The sequence below is a fragment of the Schistocerca serialis genome, chromosome 1, assembly GCF_023864345.2.
Source record: "Schistocerca serialis cubense isolate TAMUIC-IGC-003099 chromosome 1, iqSchSeri2.2, whole genome shotgun sequence".
Classification (NCBI taxonomy): Eukaryota; Metazoa; Arthropoda; class Insecta; order Orthoptera; family Acrididae; genus Schistocerca; species Schistocerca serialis.
In genome coordinates this window covers 362,999,548-363,017,239 of record NC_064638.1, presented here as the reverse complement: position 1 = coordinate 363,017,239, position 17,692 = coordinate 362,999,548, and the positions used below count along the sequence as shown (strand labels likewise).

Below are 17,692 nucleotides of genomic sequence, written 5' to 3'. Positions count from 1 at the left end.
ACGTTTGTGACTATTACAGCGCCATCTATCACAAAGCGAAAAATGTGGCCCAACTAAAACATTCATATTTATTTACGTATTACACGAATATGTAATAAAAAATGGGGGTCCCTATTTCAAAAAACGCCGTTAATATCCGTTTGACCTATGGCAGCGCCATCTAGCGCGCCAACCACAGCGCCATCTAGTTTCCCCCTTTGAGCTAGACAAGTTTCGTTCTTTGTAGTTCTTTCGTTTGACGCTTATTTCAATGGAGCACCATATATATATATATATATATATATATATATATATATATGGTGCTCCATTGATAGTGACCGGGTCAAATACCTCACGAAATAAGCGTCAAACGAATATATATATATATATATATACACTCCCGGAAATTGAAATAAGAACACCGTGAATTCATTGTCCCAGGAAGGGGAAACTTTATTGACACATTCCTGGGGTCAGATACATCACATGATCACACTGACAGAACCACAGGCACATAGACACAGGCAACAGAGCATGCACAATGTCGGCACTAGTACAGTGTATATCCACCTTTCGCAGCAATGCAGGCTGCTATTCTCCCATGGAGACGATCGTAGAGATGCTGGATGTAGTTCTGTGGAACGGCTTGCTATGCCATTTCCACCTGGCGCCTCAGTTGGACCAGCGTTCGTGCTGGACGTGCAGACCGCGTGAGACGACGCTTCATCCAGTCTCAAACATGTTCAATGGGGGACAGATCCGGAGATCTTGCTGGCCAGGGTAGTTGACGTACACCTTCTAGAGCACGTTGGGTGGCACGGGATACATGCGGACGTGCATTGTCCTGTTGGAACAGCAAGTTCCCTTGCCGGTCTAGGAATGGTAGAACGATGGGTTCGATGACGGTTTGGATGTACCGTGCACTATTCAGTGTCCCCTCGACGATCACCAGTGGTGTACGGCCAGTGTAGGAGATCGCTCCCCACACCATGATGCCGGGTGTTGGCCCTGTGTGCCTCGGTCGTATGCAGTCCTGATTGTGGCGCTCACCTGCACGGCGCCAAACACGCATACGACCATCATTGGCACCAAGGCAGAAGCGACTCTCATCGCTGAAGACGACACGTCTCCATTCGTCCCTCCATTCACGCCTGTCGCGACACCACTGGAGGCGGGCTGCACGATGTTGGGGCGTGAGCGGAAGACGGCCTAACGGTGTGCGGGACCGTAGCCCAGCTTCATGGAGACGGTTGCGAATGGTCCTCGCCGATACCCCAGGAGCAACAGTGTCCCTAATTTGCTGGGAAGTGGCGGTGCGGTCCCCTACGGCACTGCGTAGGATCCTACGGTCTTGGCGTGCATCCGTGCGTCGCTGCGGTCCGGTCCCAGGTCGACGCGCACGTGCACCTTCCGCCGACCACTGGCGACAACATCGATGTACTGTGGAGACCTCACGCCCCACGTGTTGAGCAATTCGGCGGTACGTCCACCCGGCCTCCCGCATGCCCACTATACGCCCTCGCTCAAAGTCCGTCAACTGCACATACGGTTCACGTCCACGCTGTCGCGGCATGCTACCAGTGTTAAAGACTGCGATGGAGCTCCGTATGCCACGGCAAACTGGCTGACACTGACGGCGGCGGTGCACAAATGCTGTGCAGCTAGCGCCATTCGACGGCCAACACCGCGGTTCCTGGTGTGTTCGCTGTGCCGTGTGTGTGATCATTGCTTGTACAGCCCTCTCGTAGTCTCCGGAGCAAGTATGGTGGGTCTGACACACCGGTGTCAATGTGTTCTTTTTTCCATTTCCAGGAGTGTATATATATATATATATATATATATATGTGTGTGTGTGTGTGTGTGTGTGTGTGTGTGTGTGTGTGTGTGTGTCTACAGACACAGAAAGTTGAAAGAAGGAGACAGAGAGACAGTGGGAGCGGGAGGAGAGGGAGAGAGAGGGGGAGAGGGGGGAGGAGATCGACCGAGCTAGTGGTGAGGAGGTGATGGACGGAGAGAGGGGAAGTGAGAGGGTGCAGGAGAAAACAGAGAGAGAGAGAGAGAGAGAAAGTGTGTGTGTGTGAGAGAGAGAGAGAGAGAGAGAGAGAGAGAGAGAGAGAGAGAGAGACGTTGAGGGAGGAGGTGACGGGTAGGAGAGCGGGATGGAAGAGAAGATGGACGAAGAGAGGGGGAGGACGAAATGTACAGAGACTGGGGGAGAAGGAAATTAAGACGTATGTCTAATGCCTATGCGTATTAGAAACGCGTGCTTTCTCATTTCTTTCTTTTCCATTTAACTAGACTGAGCCACAACAACGCGCGGCCGGTTAACAGCTAGTTATCTATATTTTTATATTGCCGTTTGGATCGTTCTGTTTATAAGTCTTTACGTATTTTTAAAAAATTGTAGCATATAAGTATTCTTTTGTTACTTGACGCTTTGTAAAGCTACTAAGGGTATACTATAGTCGCCAAACGGCAAAATTTTGTTTCCTGGTGCTGTTATCACTGTGGAAACGACAGGCTGCCAGTTCATCTGTGCAACTCGATGATCTTGTACCTGTTTTTACTTGTAAGTTATGGATATTTTTTTGATGTGCCATTCTGTGGCCTGTCATTAGATGACCATGTACCCTATATTTTACAGATATCAAACGACCGGATTAATATTAAAGTCATACATTCATCAGCTGACGACAGTTTACTAAGTGACCTATCCAGAATTTGCGCAGTCTCCTTCCAGTTTTATACAGATATGCTGCAAAACAAATATTCTTTGATTTGATTGGGTAAAAATGTCTGGAAACACATTTACTGCTAGAATTATCCTCGGACTTCTTAAGTTCCCGCGATTTATTTTTCCATACCCCTCTATTTTTGCTCTTAGGAGTCTCTCGCGTCTCAAGCGATGGTTAATAGTCTACATTGCAATGCACAAACATTTAACATAATTATCTATATACGACATAAAAAAGGATACATTTCAAAGAGAAATGGAAACGATCGTATGGCATCAGTGGCCGGGAGTTCCCTGACGGGAAGTTGGCCCCAAGTGCAAGTGTTATTGAGTGAGACGCCACATTGGGCGACTTGCGCGTCGACAATCGGGATGAAATGATGTGAGGACAACACAACAACCAGTCCCTAAGGGAAGAAAATCGCCCAACCGAGCCGGGCATCGAACCCGGGCCCCCGTACGTGGCAATCCTACGCGCTGACCACTCACCTATTGGGGCGGGCATTTCATCTAGAGAAAACGAGGCACAATAATTCAGTATTTCAGCATTTTCTGCAAATGCTCATGAAAACGAATGGCAGCGTTCGCTTCTCAAAACTGAACCAGGGGGAGCAATGTGTCACACACTGGACTTGAATTCGGGAGGACGGCGATTGAAATCCACGTATGGCCATCCAGATTTACGTTTTAGTAGTTTTCTTAAATGGCTTGAGACAAATGTCGAGATGAAATTTTTGAAAAGGACGCGGAAGATTTGCTTTCACAGTTTAATATTTGCCCCGTCTCTAAAGACCTCGTCGTCCACTGCACGTGAAACCCAAATTTTCTTTCCTTCTTTCTAAAAAGGATTTCCTCAAACTTATCTTCTCGAGAACTGCTCTAAGGGTGTCATCATTTGTGATTATCTCTACCTATCTGATTTTCAGGTTACGCCTACAGGGCCACATCTCGAAAGAATCCAGTCCTTGGCGTGCCGTGCTTCGTCACTGACCATCACATGTGTTTTACATGTATTTATTTTCATACTTTGTTCTTCTCCCACATCTCTTTCCAATATACTCAACATAGCTCCAAGATGATGTTCACGCTCAGATAAAATAGCTGTATCATCAGCACATCTCAGCATATCTCTTCTTTTTGTCCTGTATTATTATCCTTATCTCTTACGCTTTTTTCTGTATTTTTCAAGCGCTTCCTCTATGAATAGTTTAAAAATAAAATCGTGACAATGTAACACTTGATTAGCAGGTCAAAAATGAAACACATGAGAACGTTGGATATTATAACATGCCAGAATAAAGCGTTGCGGGTAAACGGCCACCTACGCAAAATGGCTTCAGTTTGCAACGAATAATAGTATGCTGTTTTGAAATTTTGTTTGTGGTTGCAAAAATGCTATCGAGAAGCTAACAGAATGATGGACTTGTGGCGAGAATGTTTCCCACGGTGAACCACACGTCAACTGGTCGAGCAGTTTGAGAGGGATCGTATTTCAAATCCGATATAAGACAGTATAGTGCTCCGGTCAGCTGTACAGAAGGATGCAGAATTTTGAGTTCTCCGAAGGTGAAATAATTCTACCATGGCTTCTCGGTTACTGATTTTTCATTATGTCATAACTGATTTCGAAAACAGTAGTTTCAATCTCAAACGTTCATCAACGTAAGTTTTGGGACTCAAGAGTTGAAACGTACGATGAGTATCTGAGAGTGGGATCACTTTTATTCAAACTGGTTATGCATATTGAAGTGTCAATATCCAATTCTGAAACTGGTTATGGTATAATGAAGTCAGTAGCCCAATAACAGAGAAAAGATTATTTAATATTCATCTACAAGTAGATACAGATCCAAAAAAACTTCTTTAAAATTGGGAAAATCATACTCTAATACTCTTCCGGACATACTGAACAAATTACTATGCTGACCTGTTTACTACAAACCACAGTACATTGTCTCTTTATGTGGGTTATTGCGACATGAAAGATACGAAGCGCAGAAAATATTTCTGATTTAGTATATTTCCGTATTAATTTGATGCATGTTTAGAAATGTTCGTACTCTGTGAAGATTTGCCAGCAATGTGTATTCAGTTCATGAGCCAACATGTCAGTTATTATTCCATCGCGACACAAATGTTCTACAACTTCCGTCAAACACTTCATCACTATTCATCGTCACCTGCCTTGGAAAGAAATTGAGCTCTCCGTGTACAAGTTAACGACTGTGCCACCGAAATCTGCTGTGCTATATTCCCTCGAGACAAAAAAATGACTTGAAGCGCTCCTTCTTATTTCTCTTCCCTCCCCACAAGCAGCGGATGCCATAAATTTACGGTTTGAAGCTGCAATTTTGAAATTTTTGTGTTGGTGAGAGTGCACAGCGCTACTCCGTTGCCTATTGCTTGTTCTGAAGTATGTGGGAAGCTACCTAAGTTTCAGTGACCGCGTTGTTGTTCTTTATAATGCGCGAGAACAGTCTGTACCACAGATTCTGCCAGAATTTTTGCCATTCAGCATGTGTACTAATTCTGATAATTTTATTTGCCTGTATCCATTAGATAAAGAAATATTCTTGACACTTTTAGTTATTGTTCATCACATTCTCTGATAGTTAAACGCTTGTCAACTCTGATATTTCTTTCAGTGTTCAGTCAATTTCAACACTGACATTTCTGCATTTACCAAGAACACAACATTTTCCGTACCGAAACTCTAGTCTCCATTGCCTCACGTTTCGCCCATTCGCAGCAAGTTTCACGATTAGCAGAAACGAGCTGACGATGAATCTCATTACTGATTTCTCCATTTGTGAGCGAACAATGAACTTCGCACTTGGTAGGGGGGGGGGGGGGGGTCTACGAGCCTATTTTGGACACACTTTTCGAATACAATATTTATTTAATAAGTGTTTGGTGATTTGTGGCAGCCAGTATGGGAGATAAGAGTGCCATCAATTGTGAAAAATAATTGATCTTAATTTTTCACGGTCATATTCTTAGTCACCAAAGAATCACGGGAGGTGACTACCATAGATTTGTTCTGAGACAGCTACAGCTACTGCTGTTCTGAGTAAGCGACTGTCAACTGGCGATCAACACGTGACCCGCAGAGTCATCATTGACTTGGTCATTATACATCCAAGGAACCTACCACAAGATTTTATATGCCCTTAGTGCATCGAAATACATTTCTTAAGAGGAAGCAGTCAGACTGTCTCGGCGTTAACATAATCTTGATTTACATTGCCGATCACAGTGCACAGCGGTAAAATCAGTTTTGTCGTGGCCTGCAAATGATGACTATAGTTTACTCACAATGCCCTGAACGAATTCTCTTATGGGGGAGGGGTGCGGCAGAAGCAGACCGTGGGCAGCTGAGCGGTGTAGTGCTGGTTCAAAAATGGTTCAAATGGCTCTGAGCACTATGGGACTTAACATCTATGGTCATCAGTCCCCTAGAACTTAGAACTACTTAAACCTAACTAACCTAAGGACATCACGCACATCCATGCCCGAGGCAGGTTTCGAACCTGCGACCGTAGCGGTCACGCGGTTCCAGACTGAAGTGCCTAGAACCGCACGGCCACATCGGCCGGCCGGTGTAATGCTGGTACTGCATTGTTTCGGCATGGCATGGCAAACACTTCGTTTGTAACGGCTTTAGTGCGCAAAGCATATTTTTAGATCCCCAATGTTGGCAGTGATCGGACACAAAAAGCATGAGCGGGCCGAAATCGATCGACTGTTACCGACTTCTGCCGATCCAGAACCAGATATCATTTCTGAACTTGTGAACAAACAACACAAAAGCTATTACGGCCGTAATTCTGTTGGGTGTTTGTCATCCAGCATACAGTATACGGGGATAGAGTCGCATAAAACAACAGAAGTACCTAGACTTCTGGTAGTGGTCTCTCTCTATTAACTGCTCTGAAATCGTCGAAAACGCTAGGTAATTTTAAGCATCGCTGTCATTATTATTATGTTTATATTGTTACAACGTGCAGTCACTAGAGCAGTGCAAATAGCTGAAGTTGCAATATTTGTTTCGGAGTGCGGAAAATAGCGAGGTTTCCGCCACAGACATCTAACAAGAGGAAAAAAAGAAGAAAAGTGCATTGTCTTGAATGAAATAGTTTTGAAATTTCACTACAAATGGCTCATCTGGTGCCCTCAATAACCATTTGATTATACGTTTTAGCCGATACTGATTTGATACGTCTCTGCGTCTGGGGTGGCAGGATATGAGTTCGGCCTAGGAATATCTTTTTTTTAGGCAGGTGAGGAAAGGACATATGTCCTCCTTTGCCTCTTGCTCGATACGGCCTTAGTCAGAGAGATACTTTTTGTACAGCATATGAGTTACCCAATTTGTTTAATCTGTTGAGAAAACGCCTGTTTTGAAAAAAACACTATTTGAGTACATCGCGGCGCACAATATACTCAAATTTAGACACGTGGCTTGCGTATAACTGAAATGATGCTGACCCCAGATGTAAGAAATAAGAGAGACGAATGGAAGTCAGGAAATCTGAGCTAGTTCTACTACGCCATGACGACGGTACACCACAATTTCAATGCACAGTGACTAGCAGTAGCAGCTACCGAAGCGAACTATGGATTTTTCTTCCATAGCATTATGTCTCAAACGTTTCCACTATCTTCTTTTCCAGGCTATACATTTCCATACAATGCTGTGCAACGAAAGAGCATTCTCAAAAATTTCTCCCTCAAGTCCAGTGTCTGTATTAGTAGACTTCTTTTGGACATGAATGCTCTCTTTGCCTGTGTTGGTCTGCTTTTTTGTCCTCTTTGCTTCGTCCGTTGATGAGTTATTTTGGTTTCTAGGAAGCAGCATTCCTTCACTTTGTGTTCTGCATGGTCCTCAGCTTTAATATGAAGTTTATCTTAATCTCACTTCCGCTGCTCCTCACTGCCGTCGTCTATCAATGATTTGCTCTCAATCCGTAGCATGTGCTCATTAGACTACTCATTCCATGTAACAGGTACTTCTTCTCACTTTCACTCAGTATAGCAACGTCGTCAGTGAACGTAATGATATCCTTCCACCTTGAATTTTAAGCTCACTGTTGAAGGTTTCTTTTAGTTTCGTCGTTGCTTCTTCAATGCACAGATTGAACATCTATGTCTTCCACTCTTAGGAGAGACGTAATTGTCGAATTGAACTTGTGCAGGAGGCTTTTTAGTCGTGCCTGGTTACCTCAATCTGTAAGATCACTACTCGCAAATAGCAAGGGTTTCGATTCTAGTCCCGCCCGCACACAATTTTAATCTATACGCAAGTTCTACAGCAGCGCACATGACGTTGCAGAGATAAATAATTGTTATGGAAACAATGTAATTCTTTTGAGTTACTGAAACAGATTTTGAAAACGTAGGGACAATTCTGAATAAGTAAGTAAGTGAACTCTAATACGTTTTCCACGATTGGTATGCGTGTTCGATCAAGGTCATACAAAAATGGCTCTGAGCACTATGGGACGTAACTTCTGAGGTCATCAGTCTCCTAGAACTTAAAACTACTTAAACCTAACTAACCTAAGGACATCACACACATGCATGCCCGACGCAGGATTCGAACCTGCGAGCGTAGCAGTCGCGCGGTTCCAGACTGTAGCGCCTAGAACCGCTCGGCCACCCCGGCCGGCTCAAGGTCATACAACTCGAAGACGACTACTTAAATGTAATTACGTAAAACTGGTAAATATCGAATTTGTTTCATGGTTGAAGAAAGTAATTCTACCTCTGACTGAGTCACACTCGCACATTCCGTCGTTCTTTCCTTTGCGGTCACCGTTTGTTTGTGGGCTGCCTCTTCCTGCCCGCTGCATTTCCCTTTCCTGTTTGCCGCAGATCTGTGGTTGCGAGAGACTCGCAATCCTCAGCCTAGAGGAATGGTAACTTTGATCTGTGTTTTCTTAATAATTCGTTTACTCCGTCTTCAGGCCACGAGTGGTCTACCGGGAGCATCCGACCGCCGTGTCATCCTCATGTGGAGGACGCTGATAGGAGGGGCGTGGGGTCAGCACACCGCTCTCCCAGTCGTTATGATGGTATTCTTGGAGGAGGAGGATATTAGTGTTTAACGTCCCGTCGACAACGAGGTCATTAGAGACGGAGCGCAAGCTCGGGTGAGGGAAGGATGGGGAAGGAAATCGGCCGTGCCCTTTCAAAGGAACCATCCCGGCATTTGCATGAAGCGATTTAGGGAAATCACGGGAAACCTAAATCAGGATGGCCGGAGACGGGATTGAACCGTCGTCCTCCCGAATGCGAGTCCAGGATGGTATTCTTGACCGAAGCCGTTACTATTCGGTCGAGTAGCTCCTCGAATGGCACTACGAGGCTGAGTGCACCCCGAAAAATGGCAACAGCGCATGACGGCCTGGATGGTCACCCATCCAGGTGCCGACCACGCCCGACAGCGCTTAACTTCGGTGATCTCACGGGAACCGGTGTAGCCACTGCAGCAAGGCCGTTGCCTAATAATTCGTTCAAAGACAGAAAAAAGAATATCTGTTGTCTGTCAGATTTTTTTCGAGTCCATATTATTAAAAACGCTGCAACGTCGGGTTATCATTGCTTTGAAACATGCCTAACTAATTGTGTAGTCATTCGATGCCAAAATCTCTCTCCTGCTACGCACCATTATTAGAAGATTATGTACCTCGTACATAGAATGCAGTTTAATTCCATATCGAACTATCGTTTCTAAAACTTGTTTTTATATTCCTTCTCGGCTTAATATCAAAATTTAATCAAGCTGTGTAAGCAATGCAGTGAAACAAATTACCGTTTAGTAAATGTAAATTATTATAAGTACATCATGTTCGAGACGAATCAGCACACAATGCCGTAACATGTTATAACGAGTTCGATCAGACATTAGCTAAAGCGAGTTCAAAAAAGGATTGAGAAATTTCCCTGATAAATCTTAGATGCTTAGAGGCTTGGTGCCCCACCTCACAGGCGGCTGCACATTTGGGATGTTAACGAGATACCATATTTATAGAAGCTCCGGATTGTTTCCAGAATAAATTTTTCTATATACACTGGGATGTACAGTCTTGTTTCACCAAGAGTTTTGTTAACGAGATATTACGAACCACTGATACAATGTGTGGGGAATTCTGCTCAGCAAGAAGCAACGGAATAGTAAAAAGTGTCGTTATAGACAAAAAAACAAAGGAACTGTGACTGGTGTGATATCTTTAGTAGTCATTAAGTCTGGTTTTGTATGGCTTTGACAGCAGACGTTCACGTGTATATTGGTTAAACGTAAGTGCAATAAAATTATGTTATACTATCTGTACCTGTTAGTACTTCATTCAGTACGAGTGCTACGACGGGTTAACTTCAGCGATGACGCCGTATTAGTTCATCAATTTGTTCTTCCGTTTTGGAGTCGTACGCCGCTCAAGTGCTGCCGCAACGATGAATACCATTCACGAACATCCTTTTCTTCAACAACTTGTGCAAAATGATGAACGAGTAGTGCTTCGCCGAACATTTCCCTGCCAGTCGATGATAATCAGATGGAACCAAAACAAGAAAGTGGCGTCACGATGCAAGGTGCAGACAATGCCGTTAATGGCAAATGTGGGCGGGAACGATATGCGCCTCAATAAACATCGTCCAACGACCGCCAATACACTGAAATGAGTGCTATGGACCAGCGGAGTCTTAACCCGACAGAATTCCGTGATCCGCACGACAATCGCGTGTCTCCCGTTCGGTTCTTCCTCGTCGGTGCCGTTCCAGACGAACCCGTTCGTGTCACAAGGCTGTGCTCAACCGGTTGAGTGCCGCTTCACGTACCCCAGGCTCACTTCCGCACCGCGAGTGTGCAACGAGTTGCCGTCCGTCGCGACTAGGTAACGTGTAACACACCATCCCTCACTTATCTGGTTTTGGTGTGTGTTCACCCCAGGTAATTGACTAACAAATCAACAGAGAGTTCAAAACTGCCGCAATGTCCGATAACACAAAGAAAGTAATAAGGCCCTATGACTCCTGATTGAACTGCGTTGGCAGTGTTGAAATTAATTGACTCAGAATTGATCCCTTTTAATTAAAAAGGAGTGCACATTGATGTTATGTTCAGCCACTGAACGCCATATGCAAATGTTGAACATGAAATTAATGAAGAAAGTGACTTGGGATTTCAACTACTTGATTGAAAACAGATGCAGTCGATTAGGACAGATTTATTTTAACTCACGACTTCAATCATCATATTACATGACTCTCCTAACAGGCAGTGGTAATAAATTGCGTTTGCATAGAGTAAAGCGCGCTAAATCAAAAGTAATTCTTATCGACTGACCCAGGCGTAATGCGAAGTGCGAGAAGAATTCTACAATACACGGCCCATGAAACCCTCGTGGAAACATTGCCGACATGATCCAACAAATTAATCAGCGGCCGGAGCAGGCGCAATATCACCGAATTCAGCGTGGCGGAGCGGCGTCGTTGTGCGGACGTCGGCCGACCTCACGGTGCTGCAAGGCTGCGCTCGTCTATTCACTTCTAGCTATCTTGCTCAGTACGCAGCTGAACAAAAACTTTCTATCTCCAAGCTCAATCGTTCCGTTTGCTAAATCCTAAACTGCAGAGATGCTCACTCTCTCTCAGGCAAGCTGAGTAAAGAACACCACGTCCGCCCTCTAGGCAAGCTGGGAACGGAAGACCACTATGGAGACTTCTCCCAGTCCGCTCTTCGCCTCAGTTTCCCCTCCAGCAAAACCACTTACGCCAATTGCAGCGCAAGTCGCGTTAATTATGCGTCGCTTCCCAGCGCCGACCAATGCCTGCTCTGGGAAGTGAACAAATTCCCACAAAATTTCCCTTCCTCTCAACTTCTGCTATTTATCTCCTCCCAGGCCAGCCATCAAGGTTATCATCTGCACAAAACACCAATTTTTCCGAAATTCTGACTCCCAGGAGAGTACTTCAAATTCCTTGGTCCTACGTTCCCATCCGAGGCCGCCGTATTTCATTCTGCAGCTCTTCACCTGATTTACTTCAGACTCTGCGGACCGTGAATTCAGCATGAAGTTGCTACAGTCACAAACACGCATCTTTTGACCTCTGTTGACCGCTCCACCATAGCTTTGCACGGCTTTCTCGCATGTTTCACTTAAAATGGGACGACGGACATTTATCAACAGGCATACAAGTTCTCCGTCTGCTTCCCGGTACACCAGCATGGGGTCAACCACCCACTCACTGTCACTCATCTTAAGGCAGCTGGAGGCCGCACCCCGTTACTGCTTTCTCAGAGCTTGAGCCACCCTAAGCTGCCTATTGTCGCTTCCCTTCGTTGCTCCCCAGCCGGCCACGGTCAATTCTGAATACTTCCCTGGGATAAACTAGCCTCCAGTAAATCGATGCATTCCCACAAAGTTTTCATGTCGTGTGAATTACTTTAAAACCATCACCCGACATTAATTATTCCAATATGTCCACACTATACCCTCTATAAGATGCATTGTGCCTTGTTAGTCATTTTTGTTCAGCCCTACTGTTTGCTCAACGTGAGTTAGGTGATCTTTAATGACTTCATGTAAGGGGCATAGTTCTTGCCATCTTACAAACGAACTCAACAGTTTCTCATGCATACTGACACATGTATGGTTACACTGATACCCTACAGCGTTCTGTAGATTACCATCTCCAAGTAATTGAGCCACCCTTCTGTAAAGAGAGATATTCTATATGACGCTCAAATTCTCAATTTATTTCTTGAGAAGAAAAATTGAATATGTCGGTATAAAACGTTAATTTTGTGGCCGATGTCAGATTTATGTAAAAAAGCTACATTTGAGCCAAGACTATATGCATCGAATATGAAAATGTGCAGAACCGACATAGCTGAAAACCGTAATACCAGGCTTCTATTTAGCTGTGGCCTACCACAACTGTCCGCTAATTTATTCTGGCGAAATTGAATGTAACTTTACAGTCACCGCCGTCGAGTAGAGTGCTTAGTGAGTTGTGAATCATTGTTGTGAATGGCTTTAAAGGGTTTAAATGCCTTGAGTCATTTACTTCACTTGGCACTAATTGCCTTGTTATCACACCGTTTGGCAATTAGCTAGTCATTGGTTTCAATTGCTCTCAGAGAGCCTCTCAAGTAGCGGTACACAAGTGTCACTGAAACTAATCATGCAATATATATCTCCAGTTATCAGTGCACATTCTGAAAGATCCATCTGTACTACAGAAAAGTCGGTTTCACAGGAGGAGGAATGAAGAAAGATTAGGACTCAGTTTCCTCACTGATGAAATCAATAGAGACTGAACTTTACTGGAGGTTTCTACAAACTGATGGGGCAAAGGTCGTATGATAGCAATATACAGATGGCGGTAGTTTTCCGTACACTATGTATAAAAGGACAGTTCATTGGCAGAGCTGTCATTTGTACTCAGGTGATTTACGTTATAAAGTTTCCGACATGATTATGGACACGACGGGGATTAACAGAATTTGAACGCGAAATGGTAGTTGTAGCTAGAAGTACGGGTCATTCCATTTCAGATATCGTTAGGGAATTCAATATTCCGAAATCGACAGAATGTGCCGAGAATACCAAATTTCTGGCTTTCCTTCTCATTACGGACAACACAGTGGCCGACGGCATTCACTTAACTACCGTGAACAGAGGCGTTTGCGTAGAATTGTCAGTGCTAACAGATACGCTACAATGCGTGGAATAACGGCAGAAATCAATGTGGGGTGTACGACGGACGCATCCGTAAAGCCGTCGGCACGCGGACCGTGCTGTCGAACGTCAACGTTGAGCGTGCCGAGTTCAACGTCCTGCTGAATGCTCACAAGGGAACCTCCCCATCGCACCCCCCTCAGATTTAGTTATAAGTTGGCACAGTGGATAGGCCTTGATAAACTGAACACAGATCAACTGAGAAAACAGGAAGAAGTTGTGTGGAACTGTGAAAAAATAAGCAAAATATACAAACTGAGTAGTCCATGGGCCACATATGCAACATGATGGACAATTTGTCAACAGGAGCGCCGTGGTCCCGTGGTAGCGTGTGCAGCTGCAGAACGAGAGGTCCTTGGTTCAAGTCTGCCCTTGAGTGAAAATTTTACTTTCTTTATTTTTGCATAGTTATTATCTGTCCGTTCGTTCATTGACGTCTCTGTTCACTGTAATAAGTTTAGTGTCTGTGTTTTGCGACCGCATCGCAAAACCGTGCGATTAGTAGACGAAAGGACGTGCCTCTCCAATGGGAACCGAAAACATTTGATCGCAAGGTCATAGGTCAACCGATTCCTGCACAGGAAAACACATCTGATACATTCTATACGACGCTGGTAACGGCATGTGCGTCACATGACAGGAATATGTTGTCGACCCACCTAACTTGTACACTTGGCGAATGGGTAAAAAGATTCTTCTACCTTGCCCGATTTAGGTTTTCTTGTGGATGTGATAATCACTCCAAAAAAAGTGATGAAAACATAAGAGTTTGTCACATAAACTGAAAATAAAAAATTAAACTTTACACTCGATGGAAGATTTGAACCAAGGACCTTGCGTTCCGCAGCTGCTCACGTTACCACGAGACCACGGCGCCCCTGCGTTCCCAGTGTCCTTGATGTTGCTTATCTTCCCATGAACTACTCAGTTTGTATATTTTGCTAATTTTTTCACAGTTCCACACAACTTCTTCCTGTTTTCTCAATTGATCTGTGTTCAGTTTTTCAAGGCCTATCCACTGTGCCAACTTATAACTAAATCTGAGGGGGGTGCGATGGGGAGGTTCCCTTGTCAAAAATGATGCGACTTGTACATATGGTACGTGGGCCCCAACGTGGTATATGCGATCGCAACACACTCCAGCGTCAGTTGCGGGATGTTTATAGTTCGTAAATCACGTTGTTGTTGTTGTTGTGGTCGTCAGTCCTGAGACTGGTTTGATGCAGCTCTCCATGCTACTCTATCCTGTGCAAGCTCCTTCATCCCCCAGTACTTACTGCAATCTACATCCTTCTGAATCTGCTTAGTGTATTCATCTCTTGGTCTCCATCTACGATTTTTACCCTTCACGCTGCCCTCCAATGCTAACTTTGTGATCCCTTGATGCCTCAGAACATGTCCTACCAACCCGTCCCTTCTTCTTGTCAAGTTGTGCCACAAACTCCCCTTCTCCCCAATTCTATTCAGCACCTCCTCATTAGTTACGTGATCTACCTATCTAATCTACAGCATTCTTCTGTAGCAACACATTTCGAAAGCTTCTATTCTCTTCTTGTCCAAACTATTTATCGTCCATGTTTCACTTCCATACATACATGGCTACACTCCATACAAATACTTTCAGAAATGACTTCCTGACACTTAAATCTATACTTGATGTTAACAAATTTCTCTTCTTCAGAAACGCTTTCCTTGCCATTGCCAGTCTACATTTTATATCCTCTCTACTTCGACGATGATCGGTTATTTTGCTTCCCAAATAGCAAAACTCCTTTACTACTTTAAGTGTCTCATTTCCTAATCTAATTCCCTCAGCATCCCCGACTTAATTCGACTACATTCCATTATCCTCGTTTTGGTTTTGCTGATGTTCATCTTATACCCTCCTTTCAAGACACTGTCCATTCCGTTAAACTGCTCTTGCATGTTCATCTTATACAGATGTCATTGGCCAACCTCAAAGTTTTTATTTCTTCTCCATGGATTTTAATACCTGCTCTGAATTTTTCTTTTGTTTCCTTTACTGCTTGCTCAATATACAGATTGAATAACATCGGGGAGAGGCTACAACCCTGTCTCACTCCCTTCCCAACCACTGCTTCCCTTTCGTGCCCCTCGACTCTTATAACTGCCATCTGGTTTCTGTACCAATTGTAAATAGCCTTTCGCTCCCTGTATTTTACCCCTGCCACCTTTAGAATTTGAAAGAGAGTATTCCAGTCAACATTGTCAAAAGCTTTCTCTGAGACTAAAATGCTAGAAATGTAGGTTTGCCTTTCCTTAATCTTTCTTGTAAGATAAGTCGTAAGGTCAGTATTGCCTCACGTGTTCCAACATTTCTACGGAATCCAAACTAACGCGCGCGCTTAAAATTCCCATGTTAGCTTTATTAAAGCGCACATCTTCTCCATTGCACATATGCTAGTCACGTTGTTCTATATGTAACATACACAAATAAAAACTTCAATATCCATGTACATGTTTTAAGAGGAAAAGGAAAGTACCATGCCCAAACAGTAAGGACACAGGCTTATAAAAGTTCCATTACAAACACTGCGATACAAATTTGCAATAGTTCTCCAAAAAAGATAAACAATATTTCATCATTCCCACATTTTGGTAAAACCCCAAGATCATTATTACTTGATCACTGTTCCTACCCAGTGGCAGAATCTTTGCATCATGTGAATTACGAAACGTAAACGAAAGAGGAGCAAAATAGCTTTATACAAGTAGCGCAAGTTGTCCTGTAGATTAAGCCAATCGAATAGATTCACTCCTCGAATAAAGGTGAATTTATGTTTACATAACATCAAATATTATAGTATATACTTATACTAAACTAATAAGACATCAGAACCTATTAAAAACGCCAATGTCAGAAAAAAATTTGACCGTGGCGAGACGCGAACCATCACGCGCTACGACGCAATTCTGTGACGCTAGTCACTATCTTAAACCAACAACACAGTTGCATAAACCAGCCTCGCGTGTTTCTACTTCCTAAAAGCTTTAATTGTAGCTTTGTTACTAATTGAAATTTAATTATAACAAATTGTACCAAGAACAATGCGTTTTTGCTGAATCCTCAGTGTGTCGCTGCCTTCAAAGGGCATGCTCTCATAATACGCAAGTTACAATTCTTTTGCCACGAATATGACGTTTCTCATTATTTTATTGCAATGAATCACACAGTTAACAACGGGTTTTCGAGTGATTCTCTCTGGTGCTCAGAAACGGCGAGTATACGTATAGGCTTGGAATGAATGCCAATACGGCGGCCCACAACTTTGTGCTGAAGGGAGATGGCGTGCACGTGACGTAGGTGGCGTTGTGCCACCTCATTGGTCAACGCTCAGAATATCTGACATGCTACATATTGCTCTGCACGTTCGTAAAGACACCCGAACGTGTTATTCCGCGCTATGACGTCAGAAACTCGGCACGCTCAACGCTCAACGTTCGGATGCACTGTCCGTGTGCCCATGACTTTAGGAGAGTGCGGCGAAATTTGGCGTTGATGGGCTATGGCTGCAGACGAAGGACGCGAATACCACGGATAACAGCGCGACATCACCTACAGCGCCTCTCCCACATTCGTGGCCATATCGATTGGAGCCTAGATGACTGGGAAACCGTGGCCTGGTCAGATGAGTCCTGATTTCAGTTGGTAAGAGCTGATGGTAGGTATCGAGTATGGCGCAGATCCCACGAAGCCACAGACCTAAGTAGTCAACAAGGCAGTGTGCAAGTTGGTGGTGATTCCATAATGGAATGAGGGGTATTTACATGGAATGGACTGGGTTCTCTGGTCCAACTGAACAGATCATTGACTGGAAATGGTTATGTTCGCCTACTTGGAGACCGTAAGCAGTGTTTTATAGACCGTATGTTTCCATACAACGATGTCATGTCACCGGGCCACAGTTGTTCGCGATTGGTTTGAAGAACATTCTGGACAGTTTGCCTGTGAATGATTCGCCCATCCAGATCGCTCGAAATAATATCCGTCGAACATTTATTGGATATAATCGAGAGGTCAGTTCTTGCACCGGCAACAGTTTCACAATTATGGACGGCTACAGAGACAGAACGGCTCCACGTGTCTGCAGGGGACTTCCAACGACTTGTTGACTCTGTCACGTCGGGCTGCTCCACTACGCTGGTAAAATGGCGATCGGACACGATAAAAGGAAGTATCGCATGACTTTTGTCACCTCAGTGTATACGTGCG

The 17,692-nt window shown here is 44.2% G+C and overlaps 1 protein-coding gene and 1 pseudogene across 3 annotated transcripts in view; both read right to left on the bottom strand.

Annotated features, from left to right (window-relative positions):
* Positions 1-17,692, bottom strand: part of LOC126470366 (enolase-phosphatase E1-like) — a 252,972-nt gene that overhangs the window by 114,708 nt on the left and 120,572 nt on the right. The gene's annotated exons all lie outside the window — the stretch shown is intronic.
* On the bottom strand, positions 9,100-9,217 carry LOC126425562 (5S ribosomal RNA; annotated as a pseudogene).